Source organism: Hypanus sabinus, unplaced genomic scaffold (assembly GCF_030144855.1).
Source record: "Hypanus sabinus isolate sHypSab1 unplaced genomic scaffold, sHypSab1.hap1 scaffold_2588, whole genome shotgun sequence".
Lineage (NCBI taxonomy): Eukaryota > Metazoa > Chordata > Chondrichthyes > Myliobatiformes > Dasyatidae > Hypanus > Hypanus sabinus.
In genome coordinates this window covers 1-7,443 of record NW_026780715.1, presented here as the reverse complement: position 1 = coordinate 7,443, position 7,443 = coordinate 1, and the positions used below count along the sequence as shown (strand labels likewise).

At 47.3% G+C, this 7,443-nt stretch overlaps 1 non-coding gene across 1 annotated transcript; it reads right to left on the bottom strand.

Moving 5' to 3' along the window:
• Positions 1 to 604: 604 nt before the first annotated feature.
• On the bottom strand, positions 605 to 677 carry trnak-uuu (transfer RNA lysine (anticodon UUU)). Its single transcript has one exon. It is a non-coding gene; the product is annotated as a tRNA-Lys (tRNA).
• Positions 678 to 7,443: the final 6,766 nt, after the last annotated feature.

Here is a 7,443-nt window from a genome sequence, read left to right as displayed (position 1 = left end):
ATCCTGAGGCTGCGCCCTCTCGTCCTGGACCCCCTCCCCCCATCCTTTCCACGTCTACCAAATCCAGGCCTTTCAATATTCGAAAGCTTTCAATGAGATTCCCCCCCCCCCATCCTTCTGAATTGCACAGAGTACAGACCCAGAGCCACCAAACGTTCCTCGCGTGATAACCCTTTCGTTCCCGGAGGGATGGTAGCTATCCTTCAGCTTGCTGGTACGTGCATTGAAGCCTCTGCATTTTCTGTCCAATTAGGGGCTGGGAGGAATGTCGACGTGGGCGGAGGCCATGGAGGGGAGGGTTGTTTCCGGGATGCGCTGTGCCCACAACTCTCTGCACTTTTTTTTTTGGTCGCCTTTCATGTGTTACTCAGTCGCGATGCATCCGGATTGGCCGGTTTCACCGGCGTGTCTGCAAAAATTGGTGGCGTCGTTGGCGGCGAGCGCTTTTACGATTAAAAGAAGGCGACCGGCTGATGAACTCTGGCAGCTTTGGTCGGTCTGTCTGTCTTCTCTTTCCCGATAAAAAACGCTGCCGCGAGCATCTCCTCTGAAATGACTCCCACTTGTCTTACGTGCTGGAAACGTGATTCTGAAGAAAAGTCAGCGCCCGAACGGGGACTTGAACCCTGGACCCTCAGATTAAAAGTCTGATGCTCTACCGACTGAGCTACCCGGGCTCCCGAGGGGTGACACGAGCGCCCTCTACTGCCGGGTGCGCCCCGCTACGTCGAATGTGTTCTTTGCTGTGAGCATTTTGGAGATAGTGATCACAATTCTATCTCCTTTACCGTGGCATTGGAGAGGGATAGGAACAGACAAGTTAGGAAAGCGTTTAATTGGAGTAAGGGGAATACGAGGCTATCAGACAGGAATTTGGAAGCATAAATTGGGAACAGGGCAATGTACGGCCGAAATGTGGCAAATGTTTAGCGGTATTTGAGTGGCGTTCTGCACAGGTACGTTACAATGAGACAGGAAAAGGACGGTAGGGTGCAGGAACGGTGCTGTGCAAACGCTGTTGGAAATCTAGTCAAGAAGAAAAGTGTCATGGGTGGGGGGGGGGCGTTTGGAATGGACCCAAATGCAGGGCCCAGACACAGGAACAGGACGGGACAAAACTAAAGGTCGCAGACAGCAGGACCAGGACGAGAGACTGGGAACTAGGAACCTGGGCTTGAACTCCGAGCCGGAGACTGGACAAGGACCCAGAACCTGGGTCTAGACTCGGGCTCGGGCCCCCAAACCCAGGCGAAGACGTGACGAGGCCTGGGTTCTTAAGGCTTGGGGTCGTGAGGCTTGAGGCTGGGGTCTTGACAGATTCTGGAAAGGAGTAATAATAACAGGTACGTTGCAATGAGACAGGGAAAGGACGGTAGAGTACAGTAACCGTGGGCGTAGAATGGCTGTTGTAAATCTAGTCAAGAAGAAAAGAAAAGCTTACAAAAGGTTCAGAATGATAGAGATCCAGAAGAATTTGAGGCTAGCAGGAAGGAGCTTAAGAATGAAACTAGGAGAGCCAGAAAGGGTCATGAGAACGCCTTGGCGAGCAGGATTAAAGAAAACCCCGAGGCATTCTATAACTATGTGGAGAGCAGGAGGATAAGACATGAAAGAATAGGACCAATCAAGTGTGAGAGTGGAGCAGTGTGTATGGAAGCGGAGGAGATTGCGGAGGTACTTAATTCATCTCGGTGTTCTTGTACATCAGTCAATGAAAGCAAGCATGCAGGTACAGCAGGCAGTGAAGAAAGCTAATGACATGCTGGCCTTTATAACAAGAGGAAATGAGTATAGGAGTAAAGAGGTCCTTCTGCAACTGTACGGGGCCCTAGTGAGACAGCACCTGGAGTATTGTGTGCAATTTTGGTCTCCAAATTTGAGGAAGGACATTCTTGCTATTGAGGGAGTGCAGCGTTGGTTCACAAGGTTAATTCCCGGAATGGCGGGACTGTCATATGTTGAAAGATTGGAGAGACTGGGCTTGTATACACTGGAATTTAGAAGGATGAGAGGGGATCTGATTGAGACATATAAGTTTATTAAGGGATTGGACACACTAGAGGCAGGAAGCATGTTCCCGCTGATGGGTGAGTCCAGAACCAGAGGCCACAGTTTGAGAATAAGGGGTAGGCCATTAAGAACAGAGATGCGGAAAAACTTTTCCACCCAGAGAGTAGTGGATATGTGGAATGCTCTGCCCCAGAAGGTAGTGGAGGCCAAGTCTCTGGATGCATTCAAGAGAGAGTTTAATAGAACTCTTATAGATAGCGGGGTCAAGGGATATGGGGAGAGGGCAGGAACGGGGTACTGATTGTGGACGATCAGCCATGATCACAGTGAATGGCGGTGCTGGCTAGAAGGGCCGAATGGTTTACTCCTGCACCTACTGTCTGTTGTCTATTAATACTTTGCTTCTGTATTCACTACGGAAAAGGACTTTGGCGATTGTAGGGGTGACTTACAGCAGACTGACAAGCTGGAGCATGCAGACATTAAGAAAGAGGGTGTGCTGGAGCTTTTGGAAAGCATCAAGTTGGAGACGAGGTTCACTTTGGCTCTGACAATGATCTTCTCATCAACAATGGGGACGGGAGAAGGTTCCGGAGGGTTGGAGGGTTGCGGATGTCTTTCCTTTATTCAAGAAAGGGAGTACAGGGAACCCAGGAAGTTATAGACCCGTGAGTCTAACGTCCGTGGTTGGTACACTGATGGAAAAGACCCTGAGAGTCAGGATTTATGAACATTTGGAGACGCATAATTTGATCAGGAATAGTCAACATGGGTTTTTCAAAGGCAGATCGTGCCTTACGGGTCAGATTGAATTTGTTTGAGAATGCGACTAAACACGTTGATAAAGGCAAGCCGTAGATGTGGTGTATATGGATTTCAGCAAGGCACTTGATAAGGTACCCCATGGAAGGCTTATTGAGAAAGTTTAGAAGGCCGAGAAGTGATGTTGCAGCTTATAGGACCCTGGTCAGACCCCACTCGGAGTACTGTGCTCAGTTCTGGTCGCCTCGCTACAGGAAGGACGTGGAAACCATAGAAAGGGTGCAGAGGAGATTTACAAGGAAGTTGCCTGGATCGGGGAGCGTGCCTGATGAGAACAGGTTCAGTGAACTCGGCCTTTTCTCCTCGGAGCGACGGAGGATGAGAGGTGACCTGATAGAGGTGTACAAGATGATGAGAGGCATTGACCATGTGGATAGTCAGAGGCTTTTTCCCAGGGCTGAAATGGCTACCACAAGAGGACACAGGTTTAAGGTGCTGGGGAGTAGGTACAGAGGAGATGTAAGGGGTAAGTTTTTCACGCAGAGAGTGGTGAGTGCGTGGAATGGGCTGCCGGCGACGGTGGTGGAGGCGGATACGATGGGGTCTTTTCAGAGACTCTTGGACGGGTACATGGAGCTTAGAAAAATAGAGGGCGATGGGTAATCCCAGTAATTTCTGAGGTAGGGACACGTTCCGCACAACTTTGTGAGCCGACGGGCCTGTATTGTGCTGTAGGTTTTTCTATGTTTCTATGTTTTCTGTGGAAATGGCGACTTTTCCAAGGGCGACGGGCTGCACCTGAACTTGAGAGGACACAATTCGTCGGGAGGGAGTTTGCGAATGCTATTGGGAAAGTTTTAATGTAGAGGGGTGGGAAGCGAAGGGGTGGTTGTCACACAAGTAGCGACAGTTTTTAGGGAGTTTGTGAAGAAGGACATTCGGATGGCGGAACAAAGATGTATCCCGCCAGATAGTTTGAGATCAGTCCGTTTGAATGGAAGGATTTTCACAAGCAAGGCGAACGAACCCGGAGCGTGGATCGATACGTGGAAATGTGACGTTGTGGCCACTAGAGAGATTTGGATGTCTCAGGGGCAGAAATGACTGCTGAGCGTGTCGAGCTTTAGATGGACAGGGAGACAGTCACCGCTGACTCGGGAAAGAATCACGGCTGCAGAAATGGAGGAGGTCACGGAGGGATTGTCCACTAAGTCAGAGTGGGTGGAAAGCAGAAACAGGAATGGGGCAATAACTCTACTGGGTGTTTTTTTTTATATAGATCACCCAGTAGTAACAGGGACATCGAGGAGCAGATAGGGAGGCAAAATTCTGGAATGGTGCAATAATAATAGAGTCGTGTTGGGTGGATTTAACTTTCTCCATATTGACTGGCGTCTCCTTACAGCAAGGGGCTTTGATGGGGGTAGAGCTCGTTACGTGCGTTCAGGAAGGATTCCTGACGTAACATCTGGATAGGCCCGCCAGAGGAGAGGCTGTACATGACCCAGTGTTGGGAAATTAATCCGGTCAGGTGTCGGATCTGTCGGTGAGAGAGCATTTTGGAGGTGGTGATCGCCACTCTGTCTCCTTCACCACAGCGCTGGCGAGGGACAGCAGGAGCAGACCATTTGGGAAAACATTTAATTGGCGTAGAGGGAAACGTGACGCTATTAGGGAGCAACTTGGGAACATAAATTGGGAGCAAATGTTCTCGGGCAAATGCACGGCAGAGATGTAGCCAGTGTTCAGGGAGGGAAAGGATTATATATATATATATTCCATTGAGGGAGGGAAAACATGGTAGGGTAAAAGAACCATGGTGTCCGAACGATGTAGAGAATCCAGTCGAGAAAAGAAAAGCTTGCGGAAGGTTCGAGTCTGCTCAAGATCTGATACCAGCGGGAGGCTGGCGGATCGTGTTTTCCGAATCTGCATCTTGACGAGCTGAGAGAATGCCCCGGGTGGGTGGGGGGGGCGGGGGGGGTGGGCGGGGGTTAGGCTGGCTGACTTACCGAGGCACTGAGAAGGGCAGACAGACCCATGGTTTCCGTGACGGGCTGCGCTGGGTCCACAGCACCGCCGCATTTTTGCCACCTCGTCTGTCGTGCGAAACCGCGATGCATCCCCGGCTGCACTTTATGGCGCATCTCTAAAGAATGGTGATGGCGTCGAGCACTTTCCGATGGAAAGAGCGCCGTAGATTTATGAACTCTTGCCCATTCTTTCCGGCTGCCCGTCTTTCTTTCTGTGGATGTACTCCGTCGCCGTCACGAACACGGAATCGTTGGGTACGTGGATTAATAAGGACAGGGGCTTGAGCCCTGGTCCTTCAGACTGGATGCGCCAAATGCTTCCCGGCGCGCCCTCTGCTGTCGGGCTAACGCAGCTGCACCGCTCGTCTCCCGTGGCGCCGTTTCTCAGTAAATTGGGCTGTGAATGCGACATGCACAGCGAGAACGTTATCTTGTGATATCGCGCGTAGAACATAGCACAGCCTGTCATCTCCCGCGGAACTAACTGGAATCGAAATCAGACGCCCAATGCAACTAATCCATTCTACATACCCTGCAAGGCACTGCCCTTTCACCAGCCTATCTAGAACATCTCTGCAGAGCTGCCTCTTTCAAAATCTAGTTATTTAACCTTACTTTTAGCCAACATCTTTTTGTCTTTTTTCAAGTTTATTTTTTACGTTTTTTGTAATTCATTTTTTATTGAAATTCAGCATCACACAGACATTTCCATAAGATGTATTTCAGATACTGTATGTATATATCATATAGTCATATATGCCACAAATCTCCACATAGTATTTATCTGAAGTACGCACATACAGAAAAAAAAGAACAGAATATAGAGGTATATAAAATTATGATGGGTATGGATAGAGTGAATGCATCAGGCTTTTTCCACTGAGGCCAGGGGAGAAAAAAACAGAGGACATGGGTTAAGGGTGAAGGGGGGAAAGTTTAAAGGGAATATTGGGGGTGGGGGCTTCTTCACACAGAGAGTGGTGGGAGTGTGGAATGAGCTGCCAGATGAAATGGTAAATGTGGGCTCACTTTTAACATTACAGAAAAACTTGGACTGGTACATGGATGAGAGGGGTTTGGAGGGACATGGTCCAGGTGCAGCTCAGTGGGACCGGGCAGAAAAATGGTTCGGCACAGCCAAGAAGGGCCGAAAGGCCTGTTTCTGTGCTGTAATGTTCTATGAAAGAACTAACAATGAGAAAACTACGAACAAGTAGGGAGAGATCTTTTTTTTTACAACATAATCATTGATTTGTGAGGATAAAATCAGGCCTATGAGGTGTTATGTAGTTAAACCATTTTTCCCAACATGAATCAAATTGTTCCAGCTTATGATTAACAGATGCTGTTATCTTCTCCATTTTGTAAATGTCCATTGTAATTTCCATCCATGCATTTAAAGTTGGGCTCTCCTGTGATAACCATTTCCTAGTAAGAGTCTTTTTACCAGTCACCAGAGGTATATACCCAAAATATATACTCTCTAAGGGTATTTCACATTTGAAAACGTCTTGTAGGGCATTGTGTATCCCACCCCAATAGTCTTTGCTAACGGGGCAATCCCAGAAAATACGATGAAGGTTTGCATTTTGATTTCCACAATTGTTCCAGCAAACAGGGAGGTTACTATCATAATGGGATTTCTGAACAGGTGTAATAAAATATCTTATCAGATTTTTCCACCCAAACTCCCTCCATTTCTGTGAACTGGAACACTTCCATTGATATCTCCATATTGTTGTCCATTCTTCCTCAGATATAATTATCCCTCCTCCCTTCTCCCATTTGGTTTTGATGTATGAAGTCGAATGTTGTTTAAGATTTCACAACCCTTAAACACGCTTGAAATGATTCTACTACCGTTACCTGAATTACATGCTTTTCTAAACAGTTCGATAAAACTTGTTCTTGCCTCGGTTACATTTTCCACCCTCCTGTTAACATCATGTCGCATCTGCCAATACCGATAAAAATCTTGTTTTTCTAACAAGTGTTTTTCTTTAAGCATTTCAGAACTGAACAGTGTTCCTTCTTCCATTATGTTGCAAAGATCTGTTATTCCTTTAGCTGTCCAGTCCTTAAATCCAGCATCCAGTTAATTCGGTCTAAAATCCGAGTCACACCACTTAAGAATTGCAATGTCTCCCTCTAGTTTATATTCCTTTTTAATGGTTTTCCAAATGTTAAGAGTCAATTTCACCCATGGGTTATCAATAGTATTTATGTACCTTTGCAGGTTGTTATCAGCCAAAATTGCTTGTACGGGGATGGGAAGTACCCGCTCCTCAAAGTTTTTCCATTGAGCGTTATGATGGGTTACACCGACATATCACAGTTCTCAACTGTGCCGCAAAATAATAATCTCTCAGAGAAGGTAGGCCTCATCTCCCCTTCTCCTTGGCTAATGTCGTGGTTACTTGAAATGACCAGGAGACGCAGACAATTCTTCGAGAAGTTTAAACCTTTATTTGCAAACAAAGGCTGAGGCAATCAATGAACTTGTCACCCGCCCGGCTCCGGTGTACAGCATTCTTTATAGTAATTCCTTATCTCAGTTACATCCCGGTTTCATCGCCATACCCAATCAATTTATAATTGCATATCATCGATATATTAACTAATCAATCGCTCTTGCCCA